General features: G+C 49.5%; 1 long non-coding RNA gene across 1 annotated transcript; it reads left to right on the top strand.

Moving 5' to 3' along the window:
• The first annotated feature begins 750 nt into the window (after nt 1-750).
• Nucleotides 751-18,190, top strand: LOC134022649 (uncharacterized). Its single transcript, XR_009930668.1, has 5 exons — nt 751-822; nt 8,021-8,107; nt 15,117-15,146; nt 15,390-15,461; nt 16,843-18,190. It is a non-coding gene; the product is annotated as an uncharacterized LOC134022649 (long non-coding RNA).
• Nucleotides 18,191-19,150: the final 960 nt, after the last annotated feature.

The raw sequence follows: 19,150 nt of genomic DNA, 5'->3' as shown, positions 1-19,150 counted from the left end.
ATCTTCATCACAGAGCCAGTGAAAGCACACACAGAGATGAGAGAGGGGGGGGGGATGAGAGAGAAAGATGAGAGAGAGATTAAATCAAAGTGTTCAAAGAAGTGACATCACAGACAGATGCTCCACTGAGGTGAAATTACAGTTCAGAGACGAGTGGTTGGTAGGAACCATCCAGACCGTAGTGTGCTTCCCTGTCTGGTGCCTCATCTTCAGGTGCGGTCCTTCAGTGATCATGAGCGCTCTGATGGCGCCCACGCTGGGAGCTGGGTAGGAGCGTGGGGTGGGGGAGAGTGAGGCAGCCCCAGTGTTCTTACCTCTCACTGGGGAACAGGAGACCAGTGTGTGTGACGGAAGGCTGGGCTGCTGTCTGCTGGTGCAGAGAAGTCATGCTACACTGGGCTGTCACCAGAGGCCTCAGAGGAGGGCACACACACGCACTCACACACACTCATACTCATGCACACACATACTCAAATGCACACACACACTCTCACACACACACACGCACGGCCGAAAGACGTGACGAGACACACGCCCCCAGCCCCGGCCCCAGCCCCGGCCCCAGCCTCGGCCCCAACCTCGGCCCCAACCTCGGCCCCAGCCCCGGCCCCAGCCTCGGCCCCAATCTCGGCCCCGGCCCCAGCTGGTTCAGGACCCGGTCACAAGCACTGAGGGGCTGTGGTGATGTTGTGGTGAAGGTTGTGGTGAAGGTGTTGGGTCTGACACGATGTCCTGCCTCTCTCCTCCAATCAGACGGGGAGACGACCCAGCCAGGCGACGAGGAGACAGGAAACACTGCCTCAGCCGCCACCGTCACCGCAGGTAAGACCACTTCCTGTAATCACAGACACCTGCTTCCTGCAGACAGCTCTGTCTCTACAGCATCCGCCTCGCTGCTCAACACCTGAAGTCTTCTTTTGCTTTAGTAAAGTGACATTGTAAGTGTATTCTCTAGTCTAAAGGGTCGGGCGTAACTTTGCGACCGTGCGTAAGTCCAACTTGCACAGCTCCAACGTATCTGTTTGTGCCCCAGCACAGCGGCTCGGACACCTCAGCGTCCACTGACCAACTACTGGCAGCGTCTGCCCAGGTTTAAGTTGGCCCGTTATAGACAATGATAGACAGATGGTTCATTCAATCACCTGCCAAGTATTTTTGGAAAGTGCCTTCCTTTTTCCAAGGACGACTTCCCAGATGGATATTTGGTGAGTCAGGCTAGAAGGGGGTAGTCGAGGACAATGAACTTTACCTTCCCAATGCCTCGTCACCAAAGCCCGAGCTCTGACTCACCCTCTGCCTCGCCTCACTGGGCGCGGGACTAACAGTCAGTAGATTCACAACGAGAGCGAGTGGGTTCCATCTCTCTACCTTCGGCACAACAGTTCTCTTTCTAGCTGCTAGGGTAACGTGCTCCAGGTCTACAGGCCCGATGCTGTGTGTCTTGGACAGACAGCTGTCCAGCCTGTGAGCCCGTCTGTCCTGGACTATGGCACCTTGGGTATGAGGGGTAGTGGGTGGCTACTGGGGGTGGCTGGGTGGGCCCTGAGGGGTGGTGGGTGGCTACTGGGGGTGGCTGGGTGGGCCCTGAGGGGTGGTGGCCAGGAAACAGTTGTGGCAGGTGGGGAAGGTAGACAGAGTCCAGTGCAGCGCTTGGAGCAGGACCCAGACCCTGCTCTGCCCCACCTCACACACATCTCTCCCTCCCTGGAGACCCTGCTCTGCCCCCGCCTCACACACATCTCTGTCCCCCCGGAGACCCTGCTCTGCCCCCGCCTCACACACATCTCTGTCCCCCCGGAGACCCTGCTCTGCCCCCGCCTCACACACATCTCTGTCCCCCCGGAGACCCTGCTCTGCCCCCGCCTCACACACATCTCTTCTTCCCCGGAGAGAGCATGGAGGCACCAGGAGACTGGAAGCAACACATTTCCTGCAATTCACAGGACATGCTCAAATTACTCAGTACCAGTCCCGTTATTAAAAATAATAACTGTAATCAGCCAAGCTACCGGCCACGGCGCTTAAACCCAGCTTTATTGAAAGGACAGGAGTGATAAAAAGCAAGTAATGATGGGAGAAATGAATAATGAATAAAACAATTTGAAGGCGGTGCAGTCCGAAGCGGTCTCTTTGTCAAGAGAGCGAGAGAGAGAGAGAGAGAGGGAGCGGTGAGGAGACGTTGTTATTAGTGCAGATCCTTGACTCGGTCGTTGTTATTGGAGCAGAGAAGAGACCTAACCTGGGGGAGTCATAGTGACAGCTGAGATCGATACCATCCGTTCCAGAGGAGGTGTTAGAGCTCTCACACACACACACCCACACCCATGTGCTCTCTGGGGGCACTGACACATTCACTACAGTACTGTACATTCACAACTACAGACACCCCATGTTTTTCACACATGACAACATTGTGCTGCATGCAGAAGCCAATACTCTGACAAACGCCATCCTGTCCTCCTGCTCTGTGGACTCTAGGACCGCACCTCACCTCACACGCATGTGCAGATTGATCCTGGAAAGATAACAACCTGATGTTCACCCGTCTCTGGAGGAGGGGAGACCTCCCAGAACTGTCCTCTCAAGGTTTCTAACACGTCTTCTCTCTGAGTTTTCCTGAGAGTGTTTCCTTGTCTTGAGGGTTTGGGTTTCTAACACGTTTTCTGTGAGTTTTCCTGAGAGGGTTTCCTTGTCTTGAGGGTTTGGGTTGGTCACGGTGTAGTTCAGCGACATGTGTGGAGCCTCTGTGCATTGCAGAGGGAAAAGGCTACACTAACTATCCATCCATCCATCCATCATCTTCCGCTTGTCCGGGGGTCGGGTCGCGGGGGCAGCAACCTAAGCAGGGAGGCCCAGACTTTCCTCTCCCCGGCCACTTCCACCAGCTCTTCCTGGGGGACCCCGAGGCGTTCCCAGGCCAGCCGAGAGACATAGTCCCTCCAGCGTGTCCTGGGTCTTCCCCGGGGCCTCTTCCCAGTGGGACGTGCCCAGAACACCTCACCAGGGAGGCGTCCATTAATGCCTCCTGGACGCTACACTAACTAATTGGATTAAAAATCTGTTTATAAACTATGTTAGTGTGGTTCATATATACACCCAGCATACCTATCCTGTCCCTCTGTGTATATACAGTATACCGGCATTGTATTCTGCTCACGTACTGTGCCATCGCTGTGTTGAAATGGCAGAGATTTCTTGTCAAAAGTTTCATCCGAAAATAAATCAAATGGATTAAGTATTGCAGACACAGTCCCATTCATTATGTAAATACTCATAATCAATCTTTTACAAAGAAAACAAAGGTTATTTTGTCATAGCGCTTTGAATATCTATCAAAAGATTTTTGTTTTTGTGGAACTTTCGGGTGCAGTAATCGCCTCAGTAAGCTGTGGGCACATACATTAAAAAGAAGCCTTCGTAGCCTTAAGCAACAAATAAATTAATCTGCGTAGCAAGATTACTGCATGAAGTTTTCCCTTCATGCAGTGTGGTTCTTCTGCTAGAGAGGATATCCTGTCTCAATAGGTGAGATTTAATGACTTGCTTCTCCCAATGTTACTGGATTTAAAGAGACTGTATCTCATCACTCCTTCCGGTCTGACTTTCCTCAGACACCACATAAAGTACGATTCTCGATCGCCAAACCAAACTGGGCAGATTTCTTTTTGACTGTCTTCTAGTGTTGACAGTTGGGTGAATCAGAAGCGAGCAGCTGTGTGTGTGTGTGTGGGGGGGGGGGGGGGATATTCCTGCATCTTAAACAAGCTGTTAGAAGGTGCTTCTGCTCATCTCCTTCTCCCAGAGCTGACCAGCGCTGCAGGCTGTGTCTCCGCTCTGAGCCCTGGTGCTTGACAGCTGGTGGGTGTGGAGAGAGTCCTCAGGTGGAGGGGTGTAGCTGTGTGTGTCCAGGGGGCAGGCGGAGGAGGGGGGTGGGGAGGGAGGTGAGGGGGGCAGAGCAAGCCTGGGATGGCATACTAAACCTGGAGTGGAGGAACCCTACAGGGAGGAGAGAGGGATGAGGAGAGAGGGATGAGGAGGAGGAGGGAGAAAAGAGGAGGAGAGGAGACAGGTCGACTCGACTGGATGTCACAGCAATCCCAATTTCCTATCTGCACCATTACACTAGCTCAGTCAGTTTCCACCCGTTTTTGATTCATCTTTCTCTTCATTGTCTCTCTATATCTCTTTTCACACTGTTTCTCTTTGTCTCTCACACACACACACACACACATTATCTCCCTCTCTCTCTCTTTCTATATATATATATCTCTCTTACACATACACACTCTTTCTCCCTCTCATTCTCTCTCTCTCTCTCTCTCTCTCTCTCTCTCTCTCTCTCTCTCTCTCTCTCTCTCTCTCTCTCTCCCTCCCTCTTCCTCTGTCTCTCTCTCTTCCTCTGTCACTCTCTCTCTCCCTCTTCCTCTGTCACCCTCTCTCATTCTCTCTCTCCCTCTTCCTCTGTCACCCTCTCTCTCTGTCTCTCTCTCTCTCTGTCTGTCTCTCTGTCTCTCTCTGTCTTTCTCCTCTATCCTCTGTGATACTGCCAGTCTCAGATTTAGGACTCCACATTGTGTGACATCTTAGAAACACACAAACAGGAGCAGGCACTCCTGGGACCGTCATTATCCATTCACATGTTTGTTCATTTATTTACTTGTTTACTCGGGGTGTGTGGAACTGAGAACTTTTCCTCTTCCAATTTTTTTTTCTTTTTGTTTCCTTGGTGGATGCAGCGCTTTAAGTATTGATGGTTTGCTGCTTTTTTTAGAAGCGTCGCTGTGTCACACTAACTCCCAGAGAGGCTCAAAGCTGAAGCACACAGCTGTACACGCTTATGCCATATGGTGCCCGAAAACAATGTCCCTCTCTCCCTCCCTCCCTCTCTCTGGAAACATCCATCAGAGATAGTAAGATACATGCAGACTGTGTGCCCCCCTCTGCATCGCGTCCTCCTCATCCGCCATGGTTTCATCCAGCTCCTTTGTTGGTTTCATGTTGGGGAGGGAGGGTACGCTATCGATTTATTTTATTTTTTCCTGTGTGCCTTTGTACCCCTGTTGACTTTGTTGATACAAATAGCACAACATGCCAACCGAAATGCCACTTGTGAAACTTTCCAGACTTGCCCTGGGCGATGTGGGAATCGTTGTCGCAGCGGCAAAGCCCGGCGTGGACCAGATTTTATGTCTGACGGGTAGAAATAGAGTCTAAAACATCTTAGAGATCCATTTAAGCACAAAGCACACGCATTTCCTCTTTGGCGTTAGTTTATTTCTTTATTTTTATTTGTTATTTTTACACACCTTGTGAACGATTTTTCCCAGCATGCTTTGGCATATCTGTCTGCCGGTTGTCGTCCTGAGTGTTTGTTGTATGCTGAAGTGATCCTCTCGTCTGGCCCTTGTCTGGCCCTCGTCTGGGGGAGCAGGTTCGGGGAATTCCTTAATTGGTTCTTTTGTGTCCTTTTGTTTCCGTGTGGGGCGCTCCGAGGGACACTATTGACGTACGTAATGTGGTTGTGGAGAGCTGAGCTGAGCTATGCTGTGCTGTGCTAGCCCGCAGCAGTGCACTGTCGAGGCATCATTAACAGTTGGCATAAGATTACGTTTGATTGGAGTTGTGATTTGGAGCCAAGACCTGTGTTTGGCAGAGGAAGCGAAGGCCTCATGGAACCTTCCCTGCTCTGTCTTTCTCTGTGTGGAGAGCTCGTTCCATGTTCGGGTTCCACGGCCCACCTCAACCCTGCACCCACCTGCTCCACACCCCAACCACACTGTTATCCGACTCCAAGTCCATGACGACTGCGTCCATGACGACTGCGTCCATCGTCTGTAGTTAAGGAGGAAACGTAGAGGATGGGTTCCCAGTGCTTCCTAGCGTGACACGAAAACACTTCACATCGTTCCACGGTCTCTCTTAGCTCACTGGGGAGGAACACACAACTTCAAAAACCTCAAATTCCTCTGTGATTTGTTGAGTCTGAGAATACTGCAGCATTGTGCAGAGTGTCCATTATGCTGGTCACCTCTAGCCTGGACCCCTGCATCAAAGCCAGGCACTCCAGGAGAGGGTCTCCTCTAATAGGCTACCGGGGACATGCTTTCTCTGCACCGCTTTGAAGATCCTCTTTTGATCAGCTCCCTTATACTCTCTCCTCCTCCCGTTGTGGTTCTTCCAAGAGGAATCCGCCCAGTGTGGATGTGTAATTTGTTTGCCTACAGCCATATAACACACCTGTGTTTGAAAAGTCTGGGAGATGTGTGTGTATATATACAGTTAGGTCCATAAATATTTGGACATTGACACAATTTTCATAATTTTGGCTCTGTATACCACCACAATGGATTTGAAATGAAACAATCAAAATGTGCTTTAAGTGCAGACTTTCAGATTTTGAATAAATTTTGGATTTAGGTCAGGTGATTGACTTGGCCATTGCAGAACATTCCACTTCTTTGCCTTAAAAAACTCTTTGGTTGCTTTCGCAGTATGCTTCGGGTCATTGTCCATCTGCACTGTGAAGCGCCGTCCTATGAGTTCTGAAGCATTTGGCTGAATCTGAGCAGATAATATTGCCAGAAACACTTCAGAATTCATCCTACTGCTTTTGTCAGCAGTCACATCATCGATAAATACAAGGGAACCAGTTCCATTGGCAGCCATACATGCCCACGCCATAACACTACCTCCACCATGCTTCACTGATGAGGTGGTATGCTTTGGATCATGAGCAGTTCCTTCCCTTCTCCATACTCTTCTCTTCCCATCATTCTGGTACAAGTTGATCTTGGTCTCATCTGTCCATAGGATGTTGTTCCAGAACTGTACAGGGTCTTTTAGATGTTTTTTGGCAAACTCTAATCTGGTCTTCCTGTTTTTGAGACTCACCAATGGTTTACATCTTGTGGTGAACCCTCTGTTTTTACTCTGGTGAAGTCTTCTCTTAATTTTTGACTTTGACACAGATACGCCTACCTCCTGGAGAGTGTTCTTGATCTGGCCAACTGTTGTGAAGGGGTTTTTCTTCACCAGGGAAAGAATTCTTCAGTCATCCACCACAGTTGTTTTCCGTGGTCTTCCGGGTCTTTTGGTGTTGCTGAGCTCACCAGTGCGTTCTTTCTTTTTAAGAATGTACCAAACAGTTGATTTGGCCACACCTAATGTTTTTGCTATCTCTCTGATAGGTTTGTTTTGATTTTTCAGCGTAACGATGGCTTGCTTCACTGATGGTGACAGCTCTTTGGACTTCATATTGAGAGTTGACAGCAACAGATTACAAACACAAATACCATACTTGAAATGAACTCTAGACCTTTTATCTGCTCCTTGTCAATGAAATAACGAACTCCCATGAGGGAATAACATACACCTGGCCATGGAACAGCTGAGCAGCCAATTGTCCAATTACTTTTGGTCCCTTAAAAAGGGGGGGGCCACATATAAAATGTATTGTAATTCCTACACCGTTCACTTGATTTGGATGTAAATACCCTGAAATTAAAGCTGAAAGTCTGCACTTAAAGCACATCTTGATTGTTTCATTTCAAATCCATTGTGGTGGTATACAGAGCCAAAATGATGAAAATTGTGTCAATGTCCAAATATTTATGGACCTAACTGTATATATATAATTTAATTTTTTGGGGGGCGCTCTCGATCCCCCTCGACACACAGTGAATCGTGACGGCACAAACTCCTCCACACACCGGGGCACTAACACCCTCTAGAGTCAGATGACACCCTCTAGAGTCGGATGACACCCTCTAGAGTCAGATAACACCCTGTAGAGTCAGATGACACCCTCTAGAGTCAGATGACACCCTCTAGAGTCAGATGACACCCTCTAGAGTCAGATGTCGATGTGATCTCCTCTTCAGGGGCTGTTTGTGTACTTCTGGCAGGTTTGAAGATGGAAAATATCTTGAGTGAGTTAGCAGTAATAGAGGTATAAACCAACGAGGGGCTTTTCCCCTGTGTGTCTCTCGTAACTCACCTTGACCTTTTGTTTTTCTCTTAGAAGACGAGCAGGCGGAGAAGATGGAGACTGACGGATCATCGCAGGACCCTGGTGTCTCCCACGGTACGGACCCCGGTGTGTCCCACGGTGAGACTCACAAGACCACGTCTCACCACCTCACGTCTCACCTCCTCACGTCTCACCTCCTCACGTTTCACCTCCCCACGTCTCACTTTCTCACGTCTCACCTCCTCACGTCTCACCTCCTCACGTCTCACATCCTCACGTCTCACCTCCTCACGTCTCACCTCCTCACGTTTCTCCTCCTCACGTCTCACCTGCCCACGTCTCACCTCCTCACGTCTCACCTCCTCATGTCTCACCTCCTCACGTGTCACCTCCTCCCGTCTCACCTCCTCACGTCTCACCTCCTCACGTCTCACCTCCCCACGTCTCACCTCCTCACGTCTCACATCCTCACGTCTCACCTCCCCACGTCTCACCTCCTCACGTCTCACCTCCTCCCGTCTCACCTCCTCACGTCTCACCTCCTCACGTCTCACCTCCCCACGTCTCACCTCCTCCCGTCTCACCTCCTCACGTCTCACCTCCTCACGTCTCCTCCCGTCTCACCTCCTCACGTCTCACATCCTCACGTCTCCTCCCGTCTCACGTCTCCTCCCGTCTCACGTCTCCTCCCGTCTCACCTCCTCACGTCTCACCTCCTCACGTCTCACCTCCTCACGTCTCACCTCCTCACGTCTCACCTCCCCACGTCTCACCTCCTCACGTCTCACCTCCTCCCGTCTCACCTCCTCACGTCTCACCTCCCCACGTCTCACATCCTCACGTCTCCTCCCATCTCACGTCTCCTCCCGTCTCACCTCCTCACGTCTCACCTCCTCACGTCTCACCTCCTCACGTCTCACCTCCTCACGTCTCCTCCCGTCTCACCTCCTCACGTCTCACCTTCTCACGTCTCACCTCCTCACGTCTCACCTCCTCACGTCTCACCTCCTCCCGTCTCACGTCTCCTCACGTCTCACCTCCTCACGTCTCACCTCCCCACGTCTCACCTCCCCACGTCTCACCTCCTCACGTCTCACCTCCCCACGTCTCACCTCCCCACGTCTCAGCTCACGTCTCACCTCCCCACGTCTCACCTCCCCACGTCTCACCTCCTCACGTCTCACCTCCTCACGTCTCACCTCCTCACGTCTCACTTCCTCACGTCTCACCTCCTCAAACTGGGCCGACAGCACCTTCTTCCCTCTCTCATGGCAGAATGAGCTATTCTTTTTTTGTGGGGGGATGAATTTATTGATAGGACAGTTGGAGAGACAGGAATGCAGAGAGAGAGAGAGCGAAAAGGGGAAGACATGCAGGAAATTCGAACCCTGACCCCCCTGCGTGGGGCTACGCGCTTTTACACATTGAGCTACCACTTTGATCACACTGACCCCCCCTCAGAACCACGATCTCTCACGTAAAATAAAATAAGATATTCACATCAGATACACAGAAGTCAGAAACACTGTGTGTTTCTTGAGGTGTGCCTGCGTTTTAAATAGACGTAAGCTTCTCCGGGGCTTCCGGAAGCTGTGGCGTGTCCCACTTACAGCGAGGGGTTAGGGAGCCTTCTCTCTCGCTCTGCTTTCACTCCACCCAGCAGACACCAGTCTCATGGCCCAGACAGCGTGCCAGGGCCTTCAGAGACAGGCATCAGCGGGCAGCTTCCCGCCTCCACGCCTCGCTCAGCGCAGGGAGAGCCCAGAGATTATGTAAAGTAATTCTCTAAGTGATGAGAGAGGATGAGGCCACTGCTGACAGCAGGTTTAGCAGGTATGTAGGTCACGCACGGGAAGGCCTCTTTTGCATTTCTTCTTCACTCCCTGCTCCATTTCTGTGTTGTCTCCTGCTCTTCTTCTACGCTTAATTCAGTCAGCGCTTTCATCTGTGGCGGACCACCGTGTCTCTCTCTCTCTTGATGATTTGGGCGGGAAGAAGGGAGGGAGGGAGAACGCAGATAGATGATGAAGAAAGAGAGAAAAGGGGGCTTTCTTTAGTTTTGGTTTTCTCCATTCTCTGTCTCACCTCAGCTCTGCTTTCGGTCACTTTTCCTTTGATGTGTTTTTGACCCTGTGTCTTCTGTGTACACCATGCTCCCTCCGTCCCTCCCTCTCTCTCTCTCTCTCTCTCTCTCTCTCTCTCTCTCTCTCTCTCTCTCTCTCTCTCTCTCTCTCTCTCTCTCTCTCTCTCCTTCCCTTCCTCTCTCCCTCCCTCCCTCTCTCTCTCTCTCTCTCTCTCTCTCTCTCCTTCCCTTCCTCTCTCCCTCCCTCCCTCTCTCTCTCTCTCTCTCTCTCTCTCTCTCCATCCTTCCCATCCTCTCTCCCTCCCTCCCTCCCTTCTTGTCTCTGTCTCTCTGCCCTCTAACCCTCTCCCCCCTCTCTCTGGCTTAGGCCGGACACCCAGACCAGATGGCCTCTAGTTCTCTGTCCACCCATTCAGCCCACGTTGTGTTTTCTCGTCTTGTCAAGCATGTCCGTGGCGAGTGCGACCATCAGGGCCCTCTCTGCTCCTGCAGGCCACCCCGTCCCTGCCTCGCATCCGCCTCCGCGAGGCACCTCTAATCTTGGGCACAATGCCGTTTAGCGTCCACAACCTCTGCTTTCTTTATCAGAGAAAGGGAAAGGCGGAATATTGATGAAGACTCTTAGCTGTTCACAGGAGCAGAGCTGGAGAGCTGGTCACAGCGTCCACTGAACAGACTGGCCTGGTTTTCCTCCTTCCTCTCTGGTCACAGCTTGGTGCTTCCTAATTGGCTTAGATTTTGAGACAGTGTACCATGTCAAAGCAATGAAAACACTAGCCCCCATCAAGAGCAGCCCCCAAACAGCTTTTTACCCCTTTGAGTGTGGCAGCTCATTCAGATCCCTGATTTCCCCTTGCCCCTCACTACAAGCTTGTAACATTTACATTTGAAAATGGCCTTGGTTTCCACATTTACTAGCTCATTAGTTCTTTTGGTCGAGGCAAGGGTTAAGGGTTGCCCACTCTTGTTTTGCATGAGCAAGGAGATGTCTGTAATTATCTGTTCAATAAGGAGATTGGGTCCCATGGCTATTAGTGGATCCAAAGTTTAATGAAAAGCTCTGGGATACTTGTTTAACATACATAGCCTACATAAAGAATCGCCTCGCATAGGCCACCCAGCTTTCAGACTCTCCCACTCTCCCAGTGAAAGGCACTCTCACCTGCTCAGTGATTTCTGGAGAAAACAAGCAGTGACCCTGACTGTGTGCTACTTATCTTATTTTCTCATGATGAAGTGCCACAGCACTATCAGAGCCCCCCCACTGTGTTTTTTTAATATTTTTTTTTATTGATCTTATATAGCGCTTTCTACTACTCAAAGTACTCAAGGTCGCTTTACAGAGTCCAGTCAGTGTCTGCTGAGGAGCTGGGGGGGTACATTCACTAGACTCTCCCTCAGCTCAGTTGAGACAGAAATGGTTACTACCACTGGTGAAACACATTTTCCATCAGCATCATTCAACGGAATTTTAATGTTAATTTTTTCGGGCGTGGGTCAGAAACATGTTAGCGGTGCTCTGAGGTCCTGTGTTTGTGTGTTATAAGACCTGCGCCGCCTCACTGGAGAAACCAAGTGGTCTTCCAGGGTGACTCAGCTTTCATTAAATGGGGGGGGGGGGGCTGGAGAGCAGCTGGACACCTGTGAGAGCAGCCTGGGATCAAGACCAGCCTCTACACCCAGCCTCCAGGGCCAGCCTCCAGGGCCAGCCTCTAGACCCAGCCTCTAGGGCCAGCCTCCAGGGCCAGCCTCCAGGGCCAGCCTCTAGACCCAGCCTCTACACCCAGCCTCCAGGGCCAGCCTCTAGACCCAGCCTCTACACCCAGCCTCCAGGGCCAGCCTCTAGACCCAGCCTCTACACCCAGCCTCCAGGGCCAGCCTCCAGGGCCAGCCTCTAGACCCAGCCTCTACACCCAGCCTCTAGACCCAGCCTCTACACCCAGCCTCCAGGGCCAGCCTCTAGACCCAGCCTCCAGGGCCAGCCTCTACACCCAGCCTCCGGGGCCAGCCTCTAGACCCAGCTTCTAGACCCAGGCCCAGCCTCAGGGAGGAATGTGGAGGCCACGTCGGAGATCAAGCGAGGGGGCGGGTGTTATCGACACCGCAGGGCATGAGCACACAAAGCTCTCTCCCTCCCCCATCGATCCCTCGTCTCCTCAGAGGAGGTGTGGAGGCACAGCCCAGGTGCAGAGAGGCAGCGCTGGGACCCAAGACCCTCCTCTGTCCCTGCCCGTCTGTCTGGAACATTAAGCACAGGAGCGTGTCATGGTGGAGGCTGAGGTTTTCTTCCCAGGGCCCCGGACGAGTCTGGAGACCGCACCCTCCCTGTGATGTATAGCTGCCCTGCGGAGCCCCACACAAAGGATGGGTGTAATCTGGGCAGGGGGGGCTGATTCTAGGAGAGTTGTTCTACTTAATGCACTTGTGCTGTTACCCATGTGACAGTGGATTATCTTGCATCCAGAGATGGTCTGCTTGCGTTTGAAAGTCAAGTTCTCGCCGACTGACTTTTTCTTGCTGTGTTACTCAGTGAATTAACGCTGACCAACAAAAGTTTAAGGAAGATTCTCATGTCTCCTAAACGAAAGGAAAGTGGAGAATGTAATTTTCTGCTTGTCTGCATATAAGATGACTTATAGCCAGCGATCTTCCTCTCTCCCTCAGTCCCCCTTTCTCTTTCACACACACCGACATGCACACACACATTGTCTGTGGGTAGTTTTCCAGGACACTAGAGAATACCACCCACAAAGAACCAATCAGAAACACTCTCTCTGTATGCAGTGCAAATGGATTCAAACTTTATGATGTTTTGCTCAATTTGAAAGCAGACATTCCTCAGCAAAACCAGCTATTCAGTACAGTAGCAAACTACTTGACCCACCGGTAGATCAAGTTCAGCATCACATTTCATCTATCTCCCCCCCCCCAACTACCCACATCCTGATTTGAACTCACGGTGCTCCCACACAAGATAAACAGAGCCCATGTTGTGAGTGTTGGATTGTTAGACAGTCTGTCTGTAGCAGAGAGATAGACCGTTCTGTATTCTCAGGGTTCTGTAAGGAAGGAGTTTCTCCAGAGCCTTGACAGGGTCTTGATATTCTCCCCTCCTCCATCTTGTTTTCGTGTTTGCATCCACCGCACGCCCGACCCTAAACGATGGGCCTCTTCTGTCAGCAGCGTACTGCAGCCACATGAGACACAGTCTCATCCTGTCTGGGGCTGAGAGCTGCACTCAGACAGACAGGCAGACAGGCAGGCAGGCAGACAGGTAGACAGATAGGTAGAAAGACAGGTAGACAGATAGGTGGACAGACAGGTAGACAGATAGACAGACAGGTAGACAGACAAGTAGACAGACAGGTAGACAGATAGGTGGACAGACAGGTAGACAGACAGACAGGCAGCCAGGTAGACAGGGAGGTAGACTGAAATTCAGTTGCTGTTTGGTTTGCTGTGTTTTTATCAGTGCTGAGAGAGAGAGAGAGAGAGAGAGAGAGAGAGACAGAGACAGAGACAGACACAGAGAGAGAGGGTCTGGAATGAGGCCAGTGCTACAACGAAACCCTGCAGTTACACAGGGACACTTTCAGCTGGTTCATTTGAAATGCACACAAGAAGACGACTGTGCTCGTACACATCAGACACTCCACACACTCCGATCCGTCCTTTCATGTCCGGGACCCAGGTCTATTACTTCATATTAATGATACATTATAATCTCTCAATGACAAGCACTTAGTGTATTCACGTTTATGCTTGTTTAATATTTGAAAGTGTGTAAAGCCAGACCAAACTATTCTAGTTCTTCACAGTAAGAGAATGTATGCAGGGGATGAATCCAGAGAAAAATCTGCTGCTTTGATTAGAAGGGAGTAATGCTCAGGTCTCTGAATGGTGTCGCCTTCCTTTCCATTTTCTCCCTGCGGCCAGCTCTCGGTGAAAGATCAAGAGAGAGAGAGAGAATGAGAGAGAGAGAAATCCCATTCCAAAAAGCTAGCGTAGATGAAAACTGTTTTATGTTGGGAATGCATTGTAATGCCTGTCCTCTCCAAAGCCCATTACCCTCAGCCCACAGTTTGAGATTGCTATAGGAATCGATGCTGTATAGCATGATTGAACTGTCCACAAATTCAGGCTCCCCTCATTTCAGACGCCGGCTGGAAGATGGCTGGCTCGCATAAAGATGTAGCCAGCACAGAGGCGCTCTGCATCTCTAGCCAGATTAAATGTCATGACTTACCGAGAATCAGTTTGATATAGATACAGGCTACAAAGGAAGCATTTTGAATAATACACTTTCTCCCATCATTGCTAAGGACTCTGTATTTGTTTACATCATTGTCAGTCTGCCTGGGGAGGCTGGTTATTTTTATGGCGTGGTTTGTTTGGAAGAGGGCGTTGGGGAGGGGGAGGCAGAGAGACTTGTCTAGGGAGCGAGGGGGAGAGTGAGCTGTGTGACTGCTGAGAGGTGGAGAGAGAAGGGAGGGATGGAGGGAGACAGGGAGAGGAGGAGGGAGATGCAGGGAGAACGGAGGGATGGAGGGATGGAGGGTTAGGCAGATGGGGAGAGGCGTGAAGGTTCCCATTCTGCCTGAGACCGACGGCAGTCTGTAATTAATTTTTCATGCATCTCTCTCCCTCTCCTCGCATTTGTTTTGTTCCGTTTTGAAGTAGGACTCTTTAGGAAGGTATTGAATTTTCAGGCTTGGGCAACTTTGATGAGCTAAGTACCATCCGTAGCCTGATGGAAGTGTGGAAGTGAGGCCTGGGGTTTGGAGTCGTGTTTGATTTTCTAGAGTGGTGAGGGGGAGGGGGAGGGAGGGCGGGGGGTGGCAGGGGGGGCGAGGGTGCTTGACGTTGTTGTTGTTGTTGACTGGAAGTTTTAACTGACTGGAGTGATGTCCTGAATCAGATGAAACTCTGCTCTGATTGGACCCTTCGACTCCTCAACCAGGAAGCATGGAGGCTGGCCAGGGCAACTGTACTTGTGGGCTTAAGTTCTTAAAGTTAAAATAGTAATTGTGGATGTTTGTCTCATTATGTGCTTTCTAATTGCAGAAAAACCTGCAGACTGTGCCAACAGGGAAGGTGAGATTACAGGTTAAATTATTATTTTTATGAATTATGTGTGATGGTTTTAGATTGCGAGGGTATACAGTTGTGAGTTTGAAACTTGCATCACTTCTGGTGAGTAAACCACAGCAGAGGTATCTGAGCTGCGCCAAGCTCAGCCCTCAGCATGACACACACACAGCTCTGATTGTCATCTCCTCCCCTCCTCTGCTCCCTCGCTCCTCCCCCTCTCTCTCTCTCTCTCTCTCTCTCGTCTAGTGGAGATGAAAGCTCCGACCGAGGGCTCGCAAGGATCTGATTTAACTCAAACCGACAGCACTCAGTCCAAAGGTAAGCAGCAGGAGGAGGAGGGAATCTGGCGCACTCACACACACACACTCTGACTCGTCACGTCTCTGATCAGCATATACCAACTACAGATCCTTATTAGTGGCCACAGCTGCTGAGTCCAAACTCACTCCTGTCTGAGAACCCTCATGTCTCCAGAGTGGGTTGAGAATCCGTCTTCCCTCTTTCCATCTTCACCTCCCTCCTCCTCCCCTCCTCCTCTTTCTCTCTCTCTCTCTCTTTTGCTCTTCACCACTTCCTCTCTCTCCCTCTCTATCTCTCTCCACCACCTCCTCTCTCTCTCTCTCTCTCTCTCTTTCTCTCTCCACCACCTCCTCTCTCTCTCTCTCTTTCTCTCTCCACCCCTCCAAAGACGTTCCTCTCGTCCCAGTCTGCCTCCTCCTTCTTCTTCTTCTCTCTGAAGAGGTACAGTACTAGAGGAGCTGCCTGGCAGACAGAGTTTTCACTCTCCTGGATGAGTCCTCTCTCCTCATCTCAGGCACGCAGCTATGACCCTGATATTTTGGGATGCACTTGTCAGCCTGCCTTTGGAGATGGAGTGTGATGAATTGCCTACTAACTCAACTATCAGACATTTAATAAATCAAACGTGAATTGCATATTATCTCAACCTGGAAGCGACACAGGCTGCAGGGCCAATAGTAATGTTGATAAATCACATCGGATAAGGATACCGCAATGTTGTCATTTTCAGGTCTCCATGGAGATGTAACATAATAACATTTTGCATGTCATTTGAATGTGTTTAGTTAGGGGAAGGTCTAAATCTGGGAGTCTCTGCTAGTTCCTTGTGAGGTTGTTAACTCTAAGACTGTAGCACCACTGTGATGAAATGCAAATATAGAATGTTGCTGCTCACCCAGATAAACCAGGAGACAAGGTTGTGAACAGATTGTGAGGATTGCTTTGGACTGGCGTCATATGACTTGGCAGAGAGACTTGCAAGTGTGTGTCACCAGGAAAAGGTTATTGAACAACATCAAGTTCCAGGGAGGCAGAACTACAGAAGGAGCCCAGCTGAACATCACGTAGCCAGCTTCCTGTGTGCGCCTTCCCATAAACCACCTCTGAGATGTGTTCTGGTTATGTAGAAGATTGAGCTCGTTTTATAACTAGGGAGCAGTAGGCTTAGCCCCCTTCGTGTTTCACCCTGGACGGTTGAAATGATCATATCAGATAAGCAGCAATAAACCTCATTATTTAGTAGGTCTTCACAGTAGAGTCAGTGTTATTATGAGGTGACCAGACTGAGATAAATCTTCTCCAGCAGAGCGCCAGTCTGAGGTAGCCATAACTTAGACCCTCTGGCGTGTTGGTCCACTCACTCTGCACCAGGCATAAACCAGCATTTATCTCTTCCCAGACCCGGGAAATAATGAATAACCAGCGGAGGGGGGACACGCAACCTCATGGAAGAGCCAGCCAACTGTGTGAGGGTCCACTACACCAGTACCGGAACCAAACAGTCATGGCCTCTGACACTGGACCTGGGAGGAGAACAAAAGTCGTACACCACACAAACCCATTCCTGATTTTACTTAACTTTTGATCTCTGTTATGAAAATTTGTCATTTGATTCGTTATCGATTGAATATGTATGTATGTATAAAACATATGCTAGGAAACTTGAACATATCAAACCGTAAGAGATGAGCCATACTTCACTGAGTGTCATTGTTGACGAGACATTCCTGACGAAACCATGCCGCGCCTGCTGACAAAAAGATCGGCCATTTTGATAAAGAGCTTGTGGGTGCATGTGCAGTGCAGTAGTAGTCACACTAACCAAACCATGAATACAGCAACCAGTATTCATACATGAAAATAACGTGCAAACAAAAAAACTCAAGAGAAAAGCTGAGCTTCGACCATCTTTTGTTCCGTTGGAAAAGGTAAAAACAAAAGTTGCGCAGTGTTTTGTTTTGACTGGCTGCAGAGGAGAACTTGTCTGTTGGGCGACAGTTTGAAAGTGTGAAAACGTGCGACGGTTGACAGGTTGTAGATCTGTACATCAGAATCGCTGCTTCAGCTCAGTAGTTGGTTGTCGTTGTCCCACAGTCCAGCGTCTTCGCCGCAGTGTGTTCCGAGCCACGGGCTCCCTGCCCTGCACTGTCACCTCAGCAGATCACTGATCATTAGCAGCCACATCTGCAGACAAACTCGTTAGACAGGAAGCATCTCATCAACGCCTGCCCACACACTTTACAGGATGCGTGCATCTTTTGACAGATTGATAATTTAATTTTTCTTCTTTTTGTTGTTTCCAATGCATGCTAGAAATTCTTTCAACTTCACTGACATGAACGGGCATCTTAAGCCCCGGTCTCATTCTCTTTGTCTTTTAACCAGATTGTCTGTAATTGTATCAAAAGAATCTGCCTTATTTCACATCAGACTTCATGAACACAAACAGACAAAAAGTGACAAAAGTGCAAATTCTTGGTTGTGTTTTGCTTGCAGGTGATTTGTAATTCTAAGTACCTGATGTAATGGCTGATTCCTGTTGTTTCTTTGATCTGGTCTATTGGTTTCAGAAATTAAGCAAAAAGCGTTAGAATTTATTTCCAACGTTATTACAGTTCATGGGTTCTTTTCATCGGTGCCATACTATACATCCAATCAAATTATCATGAAATTATGCCTTCATAGTTTGGTGTTTGCTTTGCTAAACAATAATGAGATATATTAATAAAAGTTTACGGGGAAGTTTGTGCCTCTCGTCTGTTTGTGTTTTTTCCCTGTTCTGCCACACCACTGATGTCGTCATTAATAATTCTGTGATCTTCAGATGATTATTTTCCATGTCCTTCGCTGTAGCCATTTGAAGTAAGGCCCCGTGGCTCAGACCGGCTGATCAGACGCGCTGTCTCCATGGACAGAAACTCTTGGAGGCCCTGTGATCTTCCTGGTGGGGCTTTGTGGCCCTGCAGTCATGTCCTGTCTGGGTGAAGAGGGGTTATCTAGCAGACCCATGGCCCCTCCTAACCCCTCGATGTGACCCCGCGTTCTGCAGGGTTGCTGGTGGCTCCTCTGTCAGAGGGGAGCCTCTGAATTTGCCCTGGAGAGCCATCTCTCTCCCTCTTGTTCTCTCTCTCCCTCTTGTTCTCCCTCTCTCTCCCTCTCTCCCTCCTTTCTCTCTCTCTGAGACTAAAGGCCAGCTAGGGCTGCACTTCATACAGCACACACATGCACACACACACACACATAGAGATGCACATACACATACTGTCTGCGACTCCATCTTAAATGGGTTTTATACTTTGATGTATTTAGTTCTGGATTCCATTAGAGCAGTTGGAACAGAGTTCAAAGTACAAAACTAAACTCTTAATTTAACTTTAAGATGACCATCATCCGCAAGTGAGCCTTGGCCAAAGTGATTTTAGTGTTGCTATCATAGCATCAGTCAACAGAGTCCGGATCATCACACACTATTAAGACTAAACATTTGAATATGATCAGAGATAGGTTAGGGTTATATATAGATATATATCTATATATATATTTTATAAGTAATCTGTTCTCATTTAATTTTATCAATTCATAATTTGACACGCTAAAGACGTTTCTGAAATAAACCCTTCAATCCTGCCTATTCAGTTTGTGTTGGAATGTGAAGAGTTAAATGAAAAATCCCCTTTTGTCACCCTATCAGAATTTGCCTATCAGCT

The sequence above is a fragment of the Osmerus eperlanus genome, chromosome 6 (assembly GCF_963692335.1).
Source record: "Osmerus eperlanus chromosome 6, fOsmEpe2.1, whole genome shotgun sequence".
Classification (NCBI taxonomy): domain Eukaryota; kingdom Metazoa; phylum Chordata; class Actinopteri; order Osmeriformes; family Osmeridae; genus Osmerus; species Osmerus eperlanus.
This window is presented reverse-complemented; position numbering and strand designations above follow the sequence as displayed.